Source organism: Ursus arctos, unplaced genomic scaffold (genome assembly GCF_023065955.2).
Source record: "Ursus arctos isolate Adak ecotype North America unplaced genomic scaffold, UrsArc2.0 scaffold_3, whole genome shotgun sequence".
NCBI classification, from domain to species: Eukaryota; Metazoa; Chordata; class Mammalia; order Carnivora; family Ursidae; genus Ursus; species Ursus arctos.
The window spans coordinates 53,875,186-53,898,946 of record NW_026622985.1 but is presented as its reverse complement, the minus strand read 5'-3'; the positions used below and the strand labels follow the sequence as shown (position 1 = coordinate 53,898,946).

At 44.8% G+C, this 23,761-nt stretch overlaps 1 long non-coding RNA gene across 4 annotated transcripts in view; it reads left to right on the top strand.

The window, feature by feature from the left end:
• Positions 1–23,761, top strand: part of LOC125281111 (uncharacterized) — a 266,321-nt gene that overhangs the window by 185,056 nt on the left and 57,504 nt on the right. The gene's annotated exons all lie outside the window — the stretch shown is intronic.

Here is a 23,761-nt window from a genome sequence, read left to right as displayed (position 1 = left end):
AGTGTAGTTGCCAAAGGTGTGACAAAGTAGGGCTGTGTGAACACCGCTGGGGATGCCCTACAAGGGGGGAAGTTTGCCAGACAACGTGTGACTTACAGAGGAGTCTCTACCTCCAAAAGTCTTCCGCCTGGTTAGACCAAACTGCGAGTGACTTCTGATGCCAGATTGACTGAAAGACAGAACAGGGAGAGGTCTTGCCTCTTTGTATCCTGCAAGGTGCCCCCAGTACCCTCCTGGATTCAAAGAAGAAGCTTCAGATCTCCAAATATTTTTCTGCTGCTGGCCTGCCTTTCTTTTGATACAGGCTTTTAACTCATTGTTATGTGCATTTTTAAATTTCTTTCCAAGCATTTGGCTTTGTTCCTACCTCCTCGAGAAGCTTGGGCTCTCTCATTGTTCAGAAGGGTAGACCCGATGCATCCTCAGAGAGCTGTGTGTGCCCGTTGCTTTCCATGGCTGGTGGTGTTCAGGGTGAGTGAGGCCATAGTCGTCTCCTTTACTGCTGCACACGCTGGCATAATGTTGAGCTGACTCAGTAGGGAACACCAAGGGCCCGGCACCATGGCTCAGGTGGAAGTGTGGGCTTTAGGATGGATAAAGCCAGGTTCACATCCTGCTACTATCCTCCATGTGACCAGAGGAAATGAACCCTCTGAGCCTCCAACTTCATCTGTGAAATGGGAATAGTAATGTCAGTTTCACGGGGCTGTGGTAAGGATGACATGAAATCATTTGCCTGAGATGCAGAAAAACACTCCCGAGTTGAAAGGTTGACCTCCGATCTCTGAACTATCAGGAATATGCACCAACTGTGCCTCATACCACAAGGTTGCCGCAGGAACCAAAAGCCCAAGGCTGCAGGACCAGTGTCCCCAGGTGGCCCAGGCTCTGTACTATGACCCCCTTCCTAGCACCAGCACCCTGTGCTATCCCCTTCCTCTGAATAGACCTCACATGTCCAACTTCCTCACATTCAACCTTATGATACTCTTACGTTATTGTCTTGTATTGTTGGAGTCACACATTTGTCAAGCTGAAATTGACCTAACTTACCTTCTGGGTCCATGCTTCTCCTTCCAGGGAAAGGCCTTGAGGCCCAGGAGGTTGTGTGACTTACTAAAGACACGAGAGCTAGCTCGTGGCAAAGCTGGGTCTCCATGTGCACAGGCCAGCAGAGTGTTCACCCCCGAGGCTTATGTTGTTATTTAACCTCTGTGTTTTCATGTCTGATTCCTACCCACGTCTCCACCCCTAATACACCCTCAGCCATCCCTCAGATTTAATGTTCCTCGCAGGCATATCTGCTGGCAGGTGGTCCTGCATTCGAAGGGGGGCAATCGATGGATACTTGCTGAACTGAGCCAGTTGAGGGACGGAGGAATTCCTGGACCTGTCAGTGAACAAACATTTTATCAGTCACCTCCCCTTCAATTTTACAGACATATTGATCTGAAAAGCAATACCAATAAAATTTTCATGTAGGAAGAGGAGACTTATCCCAAACCAATGGTTACTGCATTCCTTCCCCCAGGAGCTCCGTTGTCCTTGCCATGGTGGGAGCTGGGATTCTGAGTTGCTGCACAGGGTGAACGTTTCCTTAGTGCGGAAAGATGGGGGGGGGGGGCGTCATTCAGTGTCTTTTCTGTACCTTGTGATGAATAGGACCTATTTAGGACAGACGAGCTGATCTCAAACTCAGCCAAGCAGCAGCTCCGAACCTGTGAACTTTCAAACACACAGGCGGAGGGCGAAGATACAGAACCAAGTGGAAGGCACTGCGCAAAGTCAGGGAGGGAGGTGGATGCCGGCAAAGGGGTGGCCAGTCTGCCAATTAGGGGAGAAGTGAAACACATGGCACCTGACATTGGGTGGAGAACGCAGGACGGTTTCAAATACGTATTGGATTCCGTTTTCACCAAGAGGTCAGCTTTAATCAAGTTCCCAATGTAAATATTACCAATATAAACCAAATCATGGAGGTTAAACTGCTGCTCTTGAGGTCAGTGACTCTTGGTCAAGCTGGAAGATTTCACATCAAATGGACCCGCTGGAATTTACCTGGAGGGCCTCGGCGCCTGGCGCGAAACTCGAGCTGGCCGGCTGCTCCGGCTGGGGGCTGGAGGCCTGGCGGCAGCGTCTCCACTTTCAGCTCGGGGCTGCAAAACCAGATGCACAGGGAACACAGGCAGCTGCAGCTTCTCTGGGGCTGAGAATCAAAGTGAATGTCCGATGCCCGAGCTGATGCATCCTGTCTCCTGACCCCACTAGGGAAAGATCCCTGGTGGCCTGGGAGGGGACGCTTCTCCCCTTTGTTCTGAAGCTGTGGTCCCTGATGAACCCTCAGGCAACCCTTTACAAGATGGGCTGCAAGATAGGCTGCAACATCTCGCCACAGAGAAAGGCTCATCTCCAAAGGCAAGAGAAACAAAAGATAAAATGAACTTGTGGGACTTCATCAAGATAAAAAGCTTCTGCACAGCCAAGGAAACAGTAAAAAAAACTAAGAGGCAGCCCACGGAATGGGAGAATATATTTGCAAATGATACTACAGATAAAAGACTGGTATCCAAGATCTACAAAGAACTTCTCAAACTCAATACGCGAGAAACAAATAAACAAATCATAAAATGGGCAGAAGATATGAACAGACACTTTTCCAATGAAGACATACAAATGGCTAACAGACACATGAAAAAATGTTCCAAATCATTAGCCATCAGGGAAATTCAAATCAAAACCACACTAAGATACCACTTTACGCCAGTTAGAATGGCAAAAATTGACAAGGCAAGAAACAACAATTGCTGGAGAGGATGTGGAGAAAGGGGATCCCTCCTACATTGTTGGTGGGAATGCAAGTTGGTACAGCCCCTCTGGAAAACAGTGTGGAGGTCCCTTAAAAAGTTAAAAATTGAGCTACCCTATGATCCAGCCATTGCACTACTGGGTATTTACCGCAAAGATACAGACGTAGTGAAGAGAAGGGCCATATGCACCCCAATGTTCATAGCAGCTTTGTCCACAATAGCTAAATTGTGGAAGGAGCCGAGATGCCCTTCAACAGATGACTGGATTAAGAAGTTGTGGTCCATATATACAATGGAATATTACTCAGCTATCAGAAAGAACGAGTTCTCAAAATTTGCTGCAACATGGACGGCACTGGAGGAGATAATGCTAAGCTAAATAAGTCAAGCAGAGAAAGACAATTATCATATGATTTCTCTCATCTATGGAACATAAGAACTAGGAAGATCGTTGGGGGAAGAAAGGGATAAAGAAAGGGGGGTAATCAGAAGGGGGAATGAAGCATGAGAGACTGTGGACTCTGAGAAACAAACAGGGCTTCAGAGGGGAGGGAAGTGGGGAAATGGGATAGACTGGTGATGGGTAGTAAGGAGGGCACGTACTGCATGGTGCACTGGGTGTTATATGCAACTAATGAATCATTGAACTTTACATCAGAAACCAGGGATGTACTGTATGGTGACTAACATAATATAAAAAAAAAACATTAAAAAAAAAAAAGAAAGAAAGAAGGGCTCAGCATAACAAACTAGAGGCAAGTCTGCCCTGAAAGTCGAGTCAGCGTGATCCTGATCATCCGGGCATTTTTGCAGATGTTCTATCTCCCATTGCGCTTTTTGCTTTTGTCTGGCCATGTGGAGTCACCTGTAGGCAGCATCATTTTTTTTTTAAAGATTTTATTTATTTATTTATTTTTGACACAGAGAGAGAGTGAGAGAGCACAAGCAGGGGAGCAGCAGGCAGAGGGAGAAGAAGGCTCCCCATTGAGCAAAGAGTCCGACATGGGGCTCAATCCCAGAACCCTAGGCTGAAGGCAGACGCTTAACAGACTGAGCCACCCAGGGGCCCCGTATGCAGCATCATTTGTCTTTGCCTTCTGTTGTGCCTGCTGCCCAGTTCCCCAAACCATTGTCTTCATCCCTCTCCCACCATCTACAGCCTTCCATGCCTCCGTGTAGTTTCTTGTCTTCCAAAAAGAATGGGACAAGAAGACAAATAACTACCTTACAAGGCACTGGGTCCCTGGCATCGGGCACTTGTCATCGTCCGTGCTCTCCAGGAGTGTTGGAAGGAGAGGGACTCCTTCTAGTTGGGGATTCGAAGGAGATGCTTTTTATTTTTACTTACTTGCAACACCAACCTGCACACAAAGGTGCTAAGAAAGGCCTTCACCCAGAAGCCATTCCAAGGGACTGGGTTTTAAGGGACTGGGTTTTAGACAAAGATTGGAAGAAAAGGTGTTCCAGATAAAGACAGTAGAGATAACAGAATGTCCACATGGGCAAACACGCAGCGTTTAGTGGGAAGCATGAAGGGGAGACATCCACGATGAGCCCAAAAATGTGGTTGGGGGCCGGTAGGGGCCTCCAGTGCTAGGCAGAGGGGTTGGTATCTGTACGTTCTGTGTGGAGAAGTTGCCCTGTTGTGCTGTTGTCTCCCAAGCCACCAGAAGCCATGGTTACAAATGGCCTTCCCTCCGTCTGCATGTGGACGTGGCATGATAGGGGCTCAGGAATGGGCCTGAGGTCCCCATGCAGGGGAGAGACCACACAGTCTGAAATTCTCTGCTGCCTGGGTTTTGGGTTCTATTTTTTAAAACAAAACATATCGGTCACCTTTTATTCCCTGCAACATATGAAAAAATTGTTGCCTACATTTCTTTTGTTCTTCCAAAGTGCCAATCATTATGCCAAGGGACTTACATGCCTCACTGCATTTAATCTTCATAGTGCTACACAAAGCAGAGCCTCTAACCATTCCCAACTTATAGACGGGAAACTGTGGCAGAGAAAGATTAAGTAACTTGCCCAAGGTCATACAGTGGTATAGACAGGGCTTGAACTCAAATCTGTCTGACATCAGTCTGTGCTCTTAACCATGACTCCCGTTGCTTCCTTAAATGAAATCATTACGCTGTATCTTCTCAGCATTGCTACTTTTGAGTTCTTATTCAATTCTAACCAGGTTCTGAGCAAATACAGTCAGCCATCTGCCTGTCCTACTTCTTTCTTTCAAAAATGGTCTTTTAATTAGAGATATGAGAAGATCCCTGTGTAGTGTACCCTTAGAGGTAAATCTAAGTGTGAAATGCAGCGTGGAGAGGCGGTGTGTCAGGCTCACTAACTTGGAAGGCTATGGAAGGGTAGTCGCTAGAAATTCCCCCAGCGGCTGTGCAGCGGGACCCAGGAGCCATGCGACTGTCCAGGTGGGTGCCTTCCTCCTCACTGAACCACACATCCAGGCCGGAAACACATGACCCCTCTCATTGCCTTAGCTTCGCGCTTCCCCTCGTTCAACACAGAACGGCAAGGGGCGCGGAAGTCCGCTGCCCGTGAAATGCACCTCTTGTCATCTTTATGGGCACACCAGACCATAAACCCCTGAGAGATATGACTGGAATAACCACATTATCTCTTTCAAGGCAAAAAAGAGAGGAGGGTGAACATGGAGATTGATGTACAAAAGCATGGGTCTAAATAAACAATCTACATAAATTTGCATTTGCATGGGAGCATGGTTATAAAATGTGGTCTTCATTAAAGGGAGAGGCTGGTGAGGCACCTCAGCAGGCGTGATACGTGATTTCTGATCATCTGGCCCCCTTGTCACTCTAAAGTCAAATCCTGCATAGGGGACATTTGCCTCCTTTCAATAACCTAACAAAATCACTTGAAATGAGAGCTGCTAATCTATAACATGTAAATATTATACGAACGTTACAATTAACAGGGATTAAAGATGTATATTCACATGCGCAATTTCCCGGGCGCTTAGAAACAAATGTGTCCTGGCGATATGTTTTGGAAGAATGACTGAAAGTGGGTATCCTGGTGAAGAACTAATTGTAACTCACTGATCCCAAAGGAAAAAGGAACAAAGAATAATCAGGAGTGTCCTCAAAGAACTTCTTAATAGAAAGAAGGGAGGGAACAGTTGTGCTCTTTCTCTCCCAACCCATGACTAAATAAATAGAATGGGAAAACGACCTTGAACAACAGCACGGGGGATGTCGGTTAAAAGAGTGACAAGAGGATTGTTCTGTCCAGGTTGTGATTTGTTCCATGTAAAATGGAGGAAAAGAGAGTAGGGTGGCTTGGGACTCTTTCAGCAGAAGAAATAAGGAAGAAAAACCGTGTCCAGTCTTGCTAAAGATGTTCGGAAGCAAGACTGTATTGTGGGACAGGCACTGAGGTTAAAATGAGAGGACTGACATTTCAGACTCAAGTTTCAATCATTAGGTGTGTGACCTTGGGCAAGTTACATCACTGCTCTGGACTTCATTTTCCTCATCTGTAAAACTGGAGTGGGGAACCAGTAAATATGAAAGGTTGTTTCCAGTTCTAATGTTTGGATTGAGGTTCCTATGGCAAGGGGACTGTGCCTGGGACAGTCCTAATTTATGCCTATTGTCCTGGTGTCATTATTAAGAGTGCACATTTTCACTCTCAGTATCCTGGTTTGGACTATAAATTATATAGTCACCCACCTAAAGCAGTTAATAATATACTTTCCCTTGATATCAGCTTAGACTGTGTCTCACAATACTGATATGAACCAAAAATTAGACAAGTATTTGGCCAAACGATAATAATAATAATTTTCATTTATTAAGTTGACCACATGACTGACCTTCTTGCCTAGCTTTCCAAGCATTAGCTAATGTGATTCTCATTACAACTCTAGCAGTTAGACGCTACTCATTTTCCTTTTACATTTGGGAACACTCGGGCATCAGAGGTTAAGAAAACTTGCCCAAGCCAGGATTTGAACTTAGGTCTCTCTGACTTCCTCCCGGGAACCAGCACGTAAGCTCTCAGCCATGCTGCTTGCCGTATAATGCCTCTTACTAATATTCATAGTACCCAAGGCAAGTGCCTTGACGAGTTTTAGCAGCCAATCTTCTTGGCTGTGAGAGGAAAGCCTTTGCAAGTTCTAAACCATCCCATATGACATTTAGGCTTACAGATGAACATCTTCCAAAAGCACAATGATTTCATATGAACAACAGTTTTTGCTTTCCAAAAGAGACACTCAGACCCCCTGGGTCATTGTGAAAGAGGCTTTGGAGCTCTACACTTTTTGATATTTACCAAATAAGGCCTGCCCAGAGAATATTGGGAAATTGTGATGTTGATTAAACCATGATGTTCCTGTTACCCAGCAAGGCGAACAGTCGAGTGATAAAACAGTCCGGTGTTCTAAAATCATTTTCAAAGCAAAAGAGGGTTTGAACAAAATAAATGATTTGAATGCAAGACATAAACAACCAAACAGGCTTGTAAACGAGACCAGCAACGAGGCATCTGGGACACCAGTTCTGCTCCTGATGACTTTCGGGCGAGCCTTGATGCCTTTCAGATTTCCAAAGAAAAATAAACTGGTGACAAGAACAGCAGCTGTGGGCACAATAAGGAAATTAGCTGGAGCAGATTTGTAATTAAGGCCTGAAAATGGCTCAGGATGATCCCTCCCTGAATATAAGTATCTTTCGCTTTTTGCCTCTTTTCAAATCCTGTTTTTGAAAAATAACAGATACTTAAGCTTCGGTCATGCATGTCCCAACCTGGGATATTAGCTAAAGATATTACTTTTTCTGGGAAAAACAAGAAATTAGCTCATAAGAAGCACAGAACCCCATGAAGTAGAATAACATTGACTTTGGGTTCCCGTTTTGTTTTTATTTTTGTCATTTTTAACTTCGTAAAGACAGAAGAGTTGTCTCTGCTCAAAAGATCGTGTATTTAAGTATAATAAAGGAAGGGTGAAGGATCCTGGGGCATGGCGAGGACAATTAATTTTTATTTCCCGATACAAGATGAAGATGAAAATTTTACGATCTTCTCGATTGCCTTTACATCATTTAACAATGGCATCACAGACAAAGTTTAGGCTCTACAGATATCGTTACCCCCTGAAGGTCTTAAAAAAATATAGCAGTATTTTCGCATGGGACGAACTTGAATGTTAAATATATTGCTTGTGCCTTCTAGGCTAGAGATGGCCCTCCACCCCCACAACCCCCAGTGAGATTTACCCTTGTGGGTGTCATGGCTGACATTCCCCAGCAGCTAGTAAAGGGGGACAGACCTAGACCCTCTTGAACTGGAAATTAGTGTGTTTCTCAGAGGAGCCAATACCTACTTCCTGGTCCACCCTGGAGAGTCCACCCTTCCTCCTGCCTCCTGGATCCCATCCCCTCTTCCTGTAAATCACTCGGAGCCCAGAGAAACATAGGAGGAGGGGGTCAGACCCAGGTGTCCTGAATCATTAAGCACACTGGCTCCTCCAGGGGCTGGCCAGGCTCTCTGAGCTTTGACAGCAGTGAAATGTGACAAGAAAGTAAATATCCTAGTGCCCCACTTATCCAGAGGTCAGGCGTCCCTCCACCTCTGCCTTCTGGAACTCAGTTGAGAAGCAGGAAGGAAGCAAAGCAGGCTTGAGGCCCCGGAAACAGCAGTCACAAAGCAATGCACTTAACTATGTCTAATTGACTCTTAATTAACACACGCTCCTAACAAGCCCATTTATGTAGACTCCCAGCCCACAACAAATTAAAAGCAGAAAGGTAGAGGGGGGACAAGGAAGGAGGGAAGAGAGATTAGCAGTGATCACGCTAAAGGCAGTAAGAAATGATGGCAAACAGCCCGACATCAAAGGAAGAGATAAAAACAAGCCCCTGAGAAACAGTGTCCCAGAATTAGCAAAATCAGCAACCCACAGCCATTTCTACCAGGTCAGACTGCACGGCACATCTGTTACTGAACACCATAGTTCCTGCTCTAAAAGCCGTGACAACCTGCCTGAAGGAGAGAGCCTGGCACGGGGAACATGGGAGCCTTGGCCAGGCCCGCACCTCCCACTCCCGCAGCCCCCAGAGTGCTCGGGATCTCCTGGGGAGATGGGTTTAAACACGGAGCCTGGAGCCGGGGGCCCTGGCCCTGGAGATTCGGATCCGAGATGTCCAGATCATCAGGCCAGCATTTTGCATTTCCACAAGGCCTCTCCCACTGCGATGGTGACTCAGAATCACACTTCCAAAAACACTGCTAACTCCTTCACCAAATTGGGATAGGGCTTAGGCAAGTCAATTACTGGGTCTTGCTGCTTCCGCAAAGGAAAGGATCTAGTGTATCATTTCTTACTTCCCTTACAGGCCAACCAGTTAAGAGCATGTACTGATTTTATGATTAACTCCCAGGCAGCTGCTGAGTGGCCAAAAAGTATTCACGATGACAAAAGACTGATGCCTTTTTAAAAAAAAAGATGTCCTAGCTAGGCACGTTCAATCCATGTCTCTAATCTTTCTGAATTGCAACACCCTGTCAATAAAAATTTGAGGGGTCCTCACTTTCAGTGGTTGTATATTTTAATTTATAACTTACGAATGTGCTGCTAAACTAATCTATTATTTATACCAGAAAACATATACAAGATATCAAATTAGAAGTTTTAATATTTTCTTCACATGTCACTTTTAAAGACCACAGAGATAAAGGTTGGGACAAATTCTATTCAGTATCTAGGAGAATGTGAGCTCTTTTGAGGGCACATTTTGCTTTATTTGTCATTGTGTTCTCAGGACCCAGCACAATTCCTGGCTCATGGTTCAGGAATGGTTATGAATGAATGAATGAATGAATGAATGAATGGAAGGGTGGGAGGAAGGCAGGCAGGCAGACTTGGAATTCAAAGTGGCTCAGCTTCAGTTATCAGGCGTCTCCGTCTATGTGGAATGTCTCTCCATGGTGGTCAACGCTGTGACTGAATACGGAGAATAAGGAGCGAAGTTGAGAAGTATCATTCATATTTGAGGAAACTGCCTGTTAGAATTTAGGGCATATGATCAATATTTATGAAGCTCCAAAAGCCCTCTCTGGGGCGGAATGACTCACCGTTCATGAAAAGGTAAAAGCATTGATTGTTCTGTAACAGGTATGCATTAAATACCATATGTGCCCATGACAGCTTTTGTGTGTGTGTGTGTGTGTGTGTGTGTGTGTGTGTGTGTGTGTGTTGAAGACATTCTTTAGGGAGTAGTAGAGATTTCCTTTTCCAGGGATAGCCCCTGTTGGATGCATTTCCCTAACTTGTTAATTAATTAATTAATTAATTAATTTATGGTTTGGGGAAACTCAGTTATATTCTTTAAATGTACTTTAAAAATTAATATATACTGGACTGTTCTCTATGCAAAGGCATTTTAAATCCCCTTGCTTACTTAGAACATAGTTCGTGGCTTATGTCACGTGAAGAGTCGCTCTGCAGAGCCCCGTACATGTGCACCTTCAGTGTTCCGCTTGCCAAAGTGACCGAGGCCGAATTATACTCATCCGCCCATTGGTCACTGACATGGTGATCTCCTTAGTGAGTTACAAGGATCACTGGAAACTGCTGGGTCTGTGAGAAGGAAGTATCTTGGGAAGGGGAGAGTAGACCCGTCTTTGGAGAAACGGAAAAGGTGTTGGATACCTAAATTCACTTAGCCCAGCCCTTCTCAAACGTTCTGGACTTAGGACCCCAAATTGTTGATGACCTAAGAGAGTTGACATTTATAAATATTAACCGTACTGGAAATTAAAATTGAGAAATCTTTAAAATAGAGAATGCCCATTCCATTCATTAGCTATCAGAGCAATGAAATCTTCATGTCCTACAGCTTCTTGAAAAAGACACTGTAAACTCATGAGAGAATGAAAGTGAAAAAGGCAAATAACATTCCAGTATTATTATGAAAATAGTTTTAACTGGAAGAATCTACTGGAAGGATCTCAAGAAGCCTCAGAGATCCCTGGGCAACCCTTTCTGAACCACTGTCAATTCCACAGGCAAAAGCCTGATCCGTGTCCGCTCCTGGAAGAAGCTGTCAACCAAGATGTGAGAGTGACATCTGGCTGGTGAAGTCTGAGAAATTTCATTTGGACGGAGGCTGTGTCGTGACAGCTGGTGGCCCACCAAACTGTGACAAAGCACGTACTGTGGTGTGCTGAATGTGAAGGATACGGTATTTATAAGAATGACCTTTCACCTCTGAAATATTTGGAGCTGGTGACCTTCTCTTCTTGACATGATCCTTGACACAGTGACCCACGTTCCTGTGAATTCTTTGCAGTGACCACCTCTGGAAATCATTAGCTCTTGGGTGTGGGTGAAGAATGCCGAGGGATGGTTCACCTAGGGCTCAGTCCCCGAAGTTCCTAGCAGTATTCTTCTGATCTGAGATCTTTCCATTGCAGCAGGAAGTTTCTGCTGTGTCAGAAACATGGTGGGAGAAGTACTTATTCTCTTGGGCAAATACTTAACATCTCATTATTTTAACTATATAAACACACAAATATTTGTTGAATGAATGAAATATGAAGCATGAAAGCAACTGGATGTATGAACCATGGCCTTGGAAGGACAGATCTCTTCCTGGGGCAAAATGGAGGCAGAATCTTCTCTTTCTTCCAGTGAGAGAGGGGAGTAGGGTGAACTCACTCTGGATAGAGATAGGCTGGTCATCTGGCCATGGGTCAGGGGACTGGAAGCAAAGTTGGTTACAGTGTAGGGTAGTGAGGCTTCTCATTCCAAGACCAAGAAAGGAAGGGCACTAAAGGTATTAAAATAGAAAAAAGATTCTTTTCTTCACAGTCTCTTTCTTAACTTGTCATGGTCTTTTTTATTTGCTGTCTGATGTCATTTTAAGTAAACAAAAATTAAAATTTTAAATTATTAGCGTGAATCATACCATTCATCTTTATATTGTGGAATGGCAATTTTAAATGGGGATAGAAGAACACTTAACTTGTCTGCGAAATCACCGACATTATGCAATTTGTTTTTCATACTGCGTACATGCATACGAATTTAATTCTTACCAGAACAGTGGAAACACTTCACAAAACTAACTCAATTGTTTCTATTTCACTTCTTGAAATGTGCACATTCTACCACACTCTGGAAGCAGATGGCTTCCATAACACGCTTACCTTGTACTCTGTTTGAGTCTCGTTAAACACCAACACATGCTGGGCCCGCCAGAATGCTGTGCCCGCGAGGCATTGCCAAAGCTATGTATCAATAGGGGAGTAAGGAACGGGGACACCCATACTGTGCATACTTCCTCTGCTCACATGCCTGCTCCCTCGTCCCATTGGACCTCACAAGTTCAAGGATAAAAATTTTAAGAATTTCAAGATGGTGACATCTGTGATTTAACTAAGCTAGGGACCCTTCTGAGTGGGGGTCCTGCTTGACGACACAGGACACCCACCCACAGAGCTGACCTGACTTGGGGTGATGCTCCTGGGCTGAGAATGGGGGCTTGTTCTGGGGGGTGGACCTGCTCTTGGGCTCTTGGGACCTGGTTGTGTGTTTTCAGAATGCACAAAACTTATCAGCAGAGCACTGGATGTATATAATGTATAAATCTATAAATCTCTATTGGTGTTTGGGCTCAAAAATGCTTTACTGAGAGGAATACCAGGCAAAAACCAACCAACCAAACAAACAAACAGAAAAAGAACAGGCAAAGGGCACTGTTTCAGAAGACAGCATAGGGAATGAGTCAAGGAGGAGAGTCTAGGGGCTGAGGAGATCCCATCTGGTTGATTTAGCAATGGCTTCCTGATGGGGGTCAGTCCATACCCCCATCCCAGCTTCCCCTGGTGGGGGATGATAAGGCCCAGGTGAGCCCTAGCCAGGTAGGTGGGACCTGAATTGGTGTGAGCCCCTTGACCTATAAGGGGAGAATCTAAGTTGTATCCATGGCGGAGAGCTGAGGATGAAGCCAGGGGCATCACTGGCTCCTGTCAGATGTCCACGAACAAGAGAGAGACTGAAAATGTGAGTTAAAATGAGAGAAGCCAAGTCAAAAGAAGAGTTATATGCCATTGAGTTCACCATGAGGTAGATGGTCTTTTGCCCATTTTGCAGAGGAGGAAGTGGACAGCCAGAGAGGAAGTGACCTGCTGAGGGTCACAGAACCAGCCGTGGCCAGGTACGTCGAGCACCCTGCTCATCTGCAGGTTGCAGCAGGTTGAGCAGAAATACCCCCATGAGGCAGGAGCTAATAATGTTATCATCCACATTTTACCGATGAGGAACCCAAGGTTCAGAAGAAGGTAGTGGTGATGAGAGCTTTTTCTGGACAGAAAGTTGGTCATGTGGGCCACGCACAGTTGGGTCAGCTTGGGTCAAAGTCTGGAGGCCGACTACCGTGGCTGTAATGATGGCCAGCATCCTGTTCGGAGTGAGCTCAATTGCCTAAAGGGTTGGAGGATTCTGAGGGATCAAACAGTCATCCCTGGTTTTAGAAATGGGTGGACACAATCTTTAGCCGCTGGACTAGAAATTATAAATTCCATTTATTTCATCTTTCAAAGCAAGTTCAAGGGCATTAAGAATCACTTTACGATGATCTCTTTGGTATTTACGATATCCCTAAAAGGTAACAAAGCTGCTTCATCTCATATTTCCATCTACGCAGAGCTAAGGGGCAGGGACAAGGCCATCCCACCATGATTGAGAGAGCTGTTGTCCGACTCCAGATCCCGCACCGGCTCTGACACAAGGCTGCATATAATGCAGCTTCTCACTGTCCTTCCATTTCTTGTTTTACCTCATTTGGTTAAACCACGCAAGCTCAGTGCTCGGAACTTCCGTTGTCTTATCTTGAACATCATGTACTGTTCCAGCCCCAGCCAGCCACCCAGGAAGGAAGCGCTCTGTTCCCATTAGACAGAGGGCCTGGCCGGCGACATGGCCACGCTGTCAAAAAGCTCTGTAAGTAACGTGATCTCCACGGCCTTGCAAAGATCTATCAGGGCTGGAAAGTGCACGGCGGTAGAGTTTAATAGTTCTCTCTGGTCTGCTTATCTCACAATCAAATATGAAAAGGAAAACCAGAGGCAAGAGAGGGAGGGTGAGGACAAGGAGGGGAGAAGTGGGGGGGGGGAGGGAGAGAGAGAAATCAAGCATGAGCCTCTTTTCTAATCCATTTTGAGTTTTCCTGAACCCGGTCCTAACTGAACAAATCAATGTATCGGGCCCCGATCTTTGTCACGCTTGTGGGAACCTAAACCGTGCTGATGCTTTATTGTAGTCAACGAAGGGCTCAAATTGCTATTATATGCTTGTCATTCTTAGTATTACTCAAAATATGTTTTTATTATTCTCTCTCTTTTCTTTTTTAACTTTGATAACTTGGTTAAGTATTTCATTAAATATGTAGATGTTGCAGTAAGTGCCTTTCTTTGAGCTGGGGGGAAAAAAGGAAATTTGCATAGCAAGTTCTCAATCTTGGGTTTTTATTTTCCCAAGGCTTCTGGTTTCTCAGAACCTATGCTTTAAACAAGCTATTTCCTTTTGATTTACACTGCAGAGAGTTTTGAGAAGTTCTAAATTAAACGGGTAAAAAAAAATTTCAAGTGGCGCAAAAATATTTAGAAAATGTGCCATGGAAAAATGCCTGAGTCTATTTTACTTAAAAAGTTATGCCAGGAACTAAACTGTGAATTGGGCAGGAAAGACTCCAAGCCCATTTCTTTCTGCCGTAGGAAATTTAAAAGTACCCATCAACTTCTAGACGGTGAGGGTCACGGAGCTCGTGGATGATCTGGAACCGCCCGTGCCTGCTCGCCTGTGGCGGGGGCGTTTGCACCGTTATAAAGCGCCAGGCTTCAAAGTCAGAGTGTTACTCAGAACCCTTGATTCTGGAAAGCTGTCTAGTTTAGCTCTTCCTCATCCTGTTCGGCTTGAATCCCCTCCCCAACCTAGAGATGGGTTTCTTTCTTCTGCCGACATTCAGCATGTGCGGGCTTGGAATTCCTCTGTCTTCCTCTCCCTTGCTCAGTTATCGCATCTTCCCAGTGTCCCGTCGACAGTCTCTGAGAGTGGGAACAAATGTTCCAGCAGTAATAGTAGCTGGTGCTTCCTGAAGGCTTCCCTGAGCTTTTGTTTACGTTGACCTAAGCTCTTTAGATGTACTATAGCTTTTTTAACTCCCACCATGACCTTGCGAGGTAGTTCTGTGAATCCCCCCATTTTAAAGTTGAGAAAACTGAGAGAAGTTAAGCCACTTGTAAAAGGTATGGCAGGATTTCAGCCTAGGAGGGCTGCTTCCACAGCACGTGCTCATAACCGAATACGATACCCCCACCCTGGGCCCCTGGCACAAACAGGGAAAAGGAGTATAACCCCTGAAGGAGGTGAGTCATGAAGGAGGGCACGAGGGAGGCTTGTGGCTTGGAACAGATCTGTTTCTTGATCCAGATGCTGAATTTGTAGAGCTGAATACTTACACACTTTCATGTATGTGTATCACACTTCCCTTATATTAAAATAGAAAAGAGGAAATGGGCAAAAATAAAGAATTAGGGTCTATGTATATCACCAATGGCAACTTGAATGCAGCTCTTGCCACTAGGTAGCTCTGGGGGAACGACTTGATCTCTGTCCAAGTCTCAATTTACTCATCGGCAACACTGGGGAGAGATTATTCCTACTTCACAGGGTAGGATTAAATGGCCCACTTTCCATATAGATTCAGAAGAAAAGATAATCTCTTCTTCGATGCCATGGTAATAGGGCATCCCAGCTGGTTCAGGGAAGGGAGCATCTGGCTTCACAGCTAGTAGCCAGGATCCTTCTTCCTAAATAAATAAAGTGTAGGTATTCTAAAGCCATTTTGTCGGCCGGATCAAGGTGGGCTCCTTCTCCAGGTAAAGAGCTCTTCCTTTCACAACAAATTACATGACCAGATCCAAGGTTAGCCAACCTGACACCAATAAATCCACCGGCTTCCCCTCCAGGAGGTGCACACGGGAGAGAGTCCATTCTCCTGTCTCTGGTGTAAATCTTGTGTTCCAGAAGCAAAAAGCTGAAATGAAAATGAACGGATCTATGTTATTTCCTTGCATTTATGACAAAGGCAGAATTCCAAGGAGAAGCACACGAGGAAAGAAAAAAGTTACACTTCTTGGACGAGATGACTTAGGTACGGTGTCTGCCGGCTAGCTGGCTGGGCTGCAAACCCGTAAGGCCGGAAATCTTCGTTCCCTCCCTTCGCGCTCCGTCACGCGGAGCTAGCCCACAGGAGAACGTACGATGCCCACCACGCGGACCCTTCGCTGTGCCCTTCCACGCCTCATGGCCCGCCCTTCTTCACAAAGGCCCATTCTAATTTCACTCACGGTCAGCTCTGCTTGCCATCGTTCTGTCAAAGCAGACAAATTAAACATGTCATGTGACATATGGAAGAAAAGGCTTTCTGATTTACTATGGAACTCTTTATGGATAAGAGTTATTTCTCTTGGCCTGGTACCTGCTCTCAAGGCTTGATCACATTTCAAGGCGCTGCTGCCATTGACTCAAAAAGTCGAGGTCCTCAGATGTTTGCAGCCCGTGGCCGTCTGTGTGCGTACCTATCTGAATAGGGTTGGAAAGCCGCAGCAAGGTTGTTGATGGCACAGTGCAAATGAAGGGAAATTTAAATCTCCCTCCAGCCCTCCCTCACTTCCGTACTTCATGATCGGAAGCATTGGGATGGCTGTGCCCGTTGGGAAAAGGACCGAGGGTCACGTCTCAATGAAAAAAAAAAGACATCTTTAGTTTAGCGTGAACAAGTTTGAACACATCATACCGTTTGTTGGGACGTGGGTAGAGAAAGCTCTATTTCCTCCCCCTATTTCTGTTCGCAAATAGGACACTGGCGTGTCTATTTCTGGTGGTGCGGTCCTTTATAAGAAAGAAAGCCCTAGCGGTATGGGAAGGTCAGATTGGGGGTGATCGTTCTCCCTCTAGCTTTTCAGATGTCACAACCAGATGAAGGATAATTTAAGCAGCCCAGAGCTGGGTGATGGGTCTTGCAGAGCTGCCTGTCTGTTGGACCTGGAGGAAAGCTTATCCCAGGCAAGGTAATTTACGACAGAAGACAAGCACAGCTCCCTGCAGGCAGCGCAACCGAAGTCCTGCGAAGAGCCCCTGCTTTATTGGAGAGAGCTGTAAGGCTGAAGACAGAATAACTTATGGCTTTCCAGTGGCTTTCCCCCTTTCTCCTCTTCCTTGTTGTGATTGTTATTTATTATTTGTGGGCAGGGATGAGAGGGTTCACTTTGCCAACTTTTGAACCCTCTCTAAATTCATGGCTCTGAGTTTTGAACCGTCCCTGAACCTTCCTGCGTTTGAGCTTCTATTCTTCTAGCATTCTGCAGCTTCCTGTTGTGGACAGAGAAAAACTCTAGAAGGTTTCTTTTAAAAGGTGGAAATAATTCCTTAAACATCAAATAGCTCTTTTTAAAAAGGCAGCCTGTTTTGATGAGTCAAGTGTAAATGAATTGAAAACATATGCTCCAGATCTCCCCCAGTTTCTGCAGCAAGTTCAGGGCTGAATTACGAAAAGGGCTTCATTGGATTCAGAGCTGGGATGAAATAATGGGCAGGGGATGGGCCAGACGCATTAGTTCTCTTGGTTTCTACTGCTTTGTTCCTTATTTAATAGAAAATGGGCTTTAGTTGAGCTCTGAAAGCTGGAGGGAAGAGGAGGAGACATTTATAAGCAGTCTTGCCAAGTAAGAAATCTGTATTAGGAAATAGAGCACGCTGGCGAAGGACTTAAATTCTTGGTTTAATGGCTGTAACATTAGGAGGCAGAGAGAACTTTGAAATCCGGGCTGTCTAATTCTCCACTCGGTTGAAGCCCGTCTCATCACCTTCACACCCGCAGCTAATTTGGCGCTTCCTTCCCACCCTTCAAGCCCTGTCCTTAAGAACCCTGAGAGGTTATTCGGGTGTAGTACTTTCTATGGCCAATTGCCTTAAATATGTCCGTTTGAAAGTGTGCCCTGCAGATCCAGGCAGCTGGAGCGAGGCAGCCTGGGATCAGGGAGAGGACAGCCGAGGAGACTCTGCCTTTGACGCGGTCCCCGTGTTCCGGGCTGCCCGGCGCTGCTCGGCCTCAGACCAGCGGGACAGCAGAGCAGACGGCTGGGAATCAGGGTGCGAGAAACGTCTGCCGAGGGCAGCAGTGCTCCTCTGATGCCTATGGGATAGTGCGCTGTAATGTGTGCTCTGGACAGAGCGGCCCCAAACCAGACAGAGCCGCACGCAAGGAATGTTTGCTTTTGCCGCTCACATCCTCCATACATGCTTGGGAAAACCGCTTGCTGGCTTCCTGTGTCTGCTGTGTTTCCCCACCTGGCAAAGAGGGGCTTGCCTCGTGCCACCCAGCTTGCGGCGCGACTGCGGGGCGAAGGAGAGATCCCACCGAGAGCTAACTGATCCCTGGTTGCAAGTCCAGCGCCCCCATGAAGCACCAGGCACTGGAGAAACGTGTTCTTAGCCTTAGAGCTCAGGGGGAAAGGAGGTACGCTTTGCCTGCAGTTAGCAAGCAGCTCCAAACACGCTTTCCACTTCTTTGTGGGGAGGAGAACGCAGTTGTTACAAGTTACTTTGTGATGACAGAATGTGCTGAAAAGGAACTGCCAAGAAACCCCGCTGGCCCAGCCCGGGCCCTGGGGTCCCCTGGCCAGCTGGGATTATCTGAAGTGGGCGTCCTCAGAGAGAGCAGGAATTCTCTTCTACCACAGACTGTTGAAACCTCTCCATTCAACTGTTTTAAAAGCTGCAGAGAATTAAAAATAGAAGCTTTTTGGAGGGAGGAGAGGGTCCTTTGGGGGCGCTTTGTTTGCTTTGGTTTCTATCTCCCTCCCTGGAATGCAGTGAAAACCTGGAGACGCCAGCTCTCACATGAAGGCTTTGCAGAGAAACGAAACCCCTTCACGCCAGCATGAAGGGTGAGGAGCCCTTTCTGGGTTCTGGTTTTATAATCAATTCTGTTTATAGTAGGAAAGCAATAGCCCCCTCCTTATTCAAACGTTATAGGGCCTAGAGCTTCAATGGGCCACTATTAAGCAGCTGATGTTAATACAGACAAACTTGCCATTGAAGGGGATGACTGGCGCCCTGGCAGTAAAAGTGCCATTCATGTGAGTGAGGTGACGATTGCAAATGGCAGCCACCAGAGACAAAACGGTTGATTGGAGAATGACTTGCGTGCTCTTCTGAAAGTTCAGTAGAGGGTAGGAGCCGAGGGAGGGGGGTGGATTGAAAGGCAGTCCATAGGCCACTGGGCACTGATTTTAGGTCCTTGGGTCCTAAGAAAATGGGGAAGGGGGAAAGGTCTTGGGTCTCAGGGTAGCCTTTGGCTTTTCTTTCTCTCCCTGTCTCTCCCTCCATCTCTGACTCTGGCTCTGTCTCTGTCTCTGCCCCTCTCTCTCTGTCTCACACACACACACACACACACATACATACAGCCCCATGGCTTATTCTCCTGGCTCAGATTATATAAAACACCAGACTATACTAGGAAAGGAAGAATTCCAAGTGTTCCTCCAGAACTATCTGAAATAAAGTTTTTTATGAGAGATCCCAGTGGGTTGTCTGACCCTGGGACTTTCATTCTTTTCTCAGAAATCCCTGTGGGGAGAAGTCCCAATAAAAAGCAGTAAATAAATACAGAGGTTCTGAACACGTCGGTTGAAAGAGGGAGGTTCCCCACACCATCCCTTCTCTGGCTCTGCAGAGAGGCAGGCACCTCTCTATTTCCCTCTTGCTCCCACCCACCTGGCACGGATGCCCTTCTGCCTCAAGGAGGCTGGAGAGAGGGGCCTTTCCCCTTCAAGAGGCAGAACTCTGAATGGGATCCTTTTGTACCCAGCTGAGGTCTATACAACAGACAACATGCCGAGGTGGACACATCTTCGTGACGCCCTTGCAAAGAAGCCAAGTGTCTCTCGTCTTTCTTCGGTGAAAAGGGGATTATGAGACACGCCCCTCCTCTCTTTACCTCACAAGGGTGATACGAAAATAAAAAAGTTAATTTTTTTGACAGGCGCTGTCATACTCAGGTGACAGGGAAAGCAATATTATGTTTATTATTATGGTTATCGCAGTGTCCCTGTGTGCTCGTCGCTCTCTCATATCACAGGGGTGAGTACGGTGTCCCCGGGAAAAGACAACAAACAGTACAGGCTGCTAATGAGAAAATTCACGGGGCCACACTAGATAACCATTTCCAGTTATCGCTTCCCTGGGCATTGATCATGCTTCATTCCAAAATGACGAAATCAGAGAACCCGGCTACCTTAAAAATAATAGTATGGGGATAGAAAGGACTGAGATAGACCTAAATGTTTTAATTAATATTTTGAGAAATGCAAAACTTCACTTGCTCATGTATGTTTGATTTATATAGACCCGTGCTGTCTGGTTGCCACCGGCCACATGTGGCTAGTAAAGCATCTGAAATGTGGCTCCTTTGAATTAAGATGTGCTGTGAGTGTAAAACGCACTGGCTTTTGAAAGTTTGTCACTACAAGGAAAAGAAAAAAGAATATAAATTACCTTATTCATTCTTTTGTATGTTACATGTTGAAATGATATGATTGCATACATTTTTTTTTTAAAGATTTTATTTATTTATTCGACAGGATAGAGACAGCCAGCGAGAGAGGGAACACAAGCAGGGGGAGTGGGAGGGGAAGAAGCAGGCTCATAGCGGAGGAGCCTGATGTGGGACTCGATCCCATAACGCCGGGATCACGCCCTGAGCCGAAGGCAGACGCTTAACCGCTGTGCCACCCAGGCGCCCCGATTGCATACATTTATTAAACATTTTACTAAAATTAATTGTAACTGGTTCTTTTTCTTTTTTAAATTCGGTGTAGGGTGGCCCTCCCCGATAGCAGCTACCAGCAAATATACAATGATGTATGTGGCTGTCTCTGTGGCTTGCGTTGTATTTCTGTTGGGCAGCCCTGGTATGGACTTTAATAATACACAGTGGGGGGATTGCTCTCCGGAATTCAGCATTTCTTTCCCAATTCACAGTATCAGGGATATGACAGCCCTGGACGGACTCTGATGTTACACACAGTGTCAGAAAAAAATCATGAGACACTTTGTGGCAGATGAAAGAGAAGTTACCGAGTGTCCTTCCTGGTGCATTTATCTCCACTTTTCATTGTTTTCCAGCTTTCTTCTTTATAATTCTGCGAGTTGTAGAAAACTGGTAGTAATGAAAATGACTCTTATCTATAGAAATGCAAATTACTCGTGTCTGGTAGAATGTAGGTGATCACTGCTCTCGGTCTGGAGAGACCCTTTCCCCGTTCTATGTACATTTATCTCGCATGCCTTACTGCCCATGTACGTGTGATTCCTTGAATTCTGACCCGATGGCAACATCTTACTTGTTCTCTCATTAACTAATGAGTCAAAAAAAAAAAAATCTTTGACGTAAGTTCTTTTTCTATTCGTAGAAGAGTCATGATTTTATCTTCTTAGACAATCCTAGAGAGTTTAGGAGTTCGTAGTCCTCAAGATGAACCGCTGTCTCTCCCTCCTCCCTCCCCCAGCCACTCCCAGGCCCGCATGTGGAGGCGCTGAATCCCTGAGATGGGACAGAGAATGAGCTTTTCTATAGAAAGTGTTTTACCTGACAGCTGCGTGAACAATACTCGTACACCGAGCAAGCTAAATTGTGGGTTTTTCTGAATTTTGTGAGCCAGCCAGGGAATCCTCCCAGCTAGTGGAATATTTGATTCTAAGAGAGACATGCTGAGTTCCAAATAATGAAAGAGAAACTTGGCATACACCGCGTCGGTAAGGGGTCCCCTGTGGGTATTGATCAAGCACGCAGTGCACAAAATCCCTGAATTTAATGGCAAACGTATATAAAGGAAAGTTGGAATTATGGGCCTTTGTCTTCCCCACCTCTTTTTGTTTGTTTGTTTTGCTTTAAAAAACCAGCCTCATTCTTATTTTACCTTATTGTCATTTTTTTCAACAAGAACTATTTTCCGTCCAAGAAAGTCATGACGAGATGAACCAGGCACACCCGTATTTATTTCACGCGCCCATTTATTTCTGGGAACAGAATCGACTTTAAAAACACGAGCAAACTAAAAATATGAAGTAGGTGATGTCACACACTCCATTCTACGAAATTCGGAAATACTACACTCAGAATGTGTATGTTTTGTTTCTTTTCCTTACTTTTTTTTTTAAGAAGTTGGCTTTTATTAGCAGAAAGATCATTAAATTTTGTGAGTATTGGCCTCCAGCATTTAAGTTTTTACAGAACACATCTATGTTTACTGGTTTTTCACCAGCGGGGATGCATGATTTTTATGTATCTGTAATTCTGAAAGGGAAACATTCCCTCTATAAACGCAGAACAGTCCACTTATAAAATTTATGTTTGTGGCTCTTTTCTTATATAAAGCAGCCACCTTGGAGACTCCATTTAAAGTACAATTAAACAATATTCTCACCTGTATAATCTGCCCAAATGTAATTATTTTCTTTTTTTGGTTCTTTGGTAAATAACACAGGAGGCTTTGTGGCGTGAGGAAGTCCCTTGACCCAGGTACTTTCAATACCATAACTCACTTGGTGAAAATGAAAACCAGCATATGCCTTTCTATAGTTTTTGGTTGTTTGAAATTAATTCTCAACATCTAAAATGGCTGTGAGATACTTTTGATTTTTTTATACTAAGAAATACTTTTTAAAATTGTTAACAAAGAGGAGTATGTATTTATGCAACTATTCACTCCAGAATAAGATATCATCTTTCAAAAAGTTGATTTATCTAAGTGAAAACCTTTGATAAAATTTAAAAGATCTTTATGTGCTTTTGACGTACATTATAAAAGAGTTTTGACACATCTTAATTCTCAATAAAATAGGGAAGAGATGCTGGCGTATTACATCTCCTATCATTATTCAAAAATAATAGAACACTATACTTTAAAAATAAAACCTAGGTTTCATTTGCATGGAAAATTTGTTTCTTATGGAAGAGATTTAGTCCGGAATCATTTGCTAAAAGGAGATCCTTTATGCTCTAGCTCTTTTCTGTACCTGGGATTTCTCTAACTGGGATTGTTCTCCCAAGCTGATTTTACCTGTTTCTTCTCTTTGAAAGAGGTTGTTACAGTGGTGACCGACAGTTAAATAAACAGATAGATAGGCACAAAGATACAGATCCTTTCGGGAGAGCAAAGAATTGGGGAATCATTTCCAGAAAATAGATTGTTTTTGTATTAAACTGATAATATTTAAAACAATAACACAAGGGTGATGTCTTTGTTGTCTGCTGTGTATTTGGGGCTAAAAAAGTTCTGGAAACAAAAAGTTACTATTTATCACATATGACCATGCTAATTATCAGTATGATTGCTCACATAAAGAGTATCACAGACTCTTTATGACATATGGCTTTTTTTGTCAGAAGATTCTCCATTGTTAGCATGCCCATAATTCATGTGAAAAGTAGCTAAGAAGAGAGTAAATTCAGGAGATAGAGAAGTACTTCGGGTATTTGTAATATGAAATCCAGGCAATCCACGAAATGCCTGTCGTTGCTGGGCAAAGTTTTGTATTTGTTTTTATCTTAGACAAGAGATCTTTACTGATATTTCAAAAGTACCCTGACCATCCCCCTTCGGAAAAGCTTTCGAATGCTTTCTAGCAGGATTGCAAAAGCAACTATTTGTCTCTATAACATCCAGATGAAAATAAAAATTTTAAATAGCATCTCGTTACTCGATCCATATGACGCCCAACTCAATCCAAAGACTGTACTTTTCATTCGGATTTTTGGCAGTGTTCAACCTTAAAAAGATATAGTCCTTTAAATAACATGCCATTTCAGACTCCTTTTGTCCAAACTCAGGGCCCCTTTCTGTTG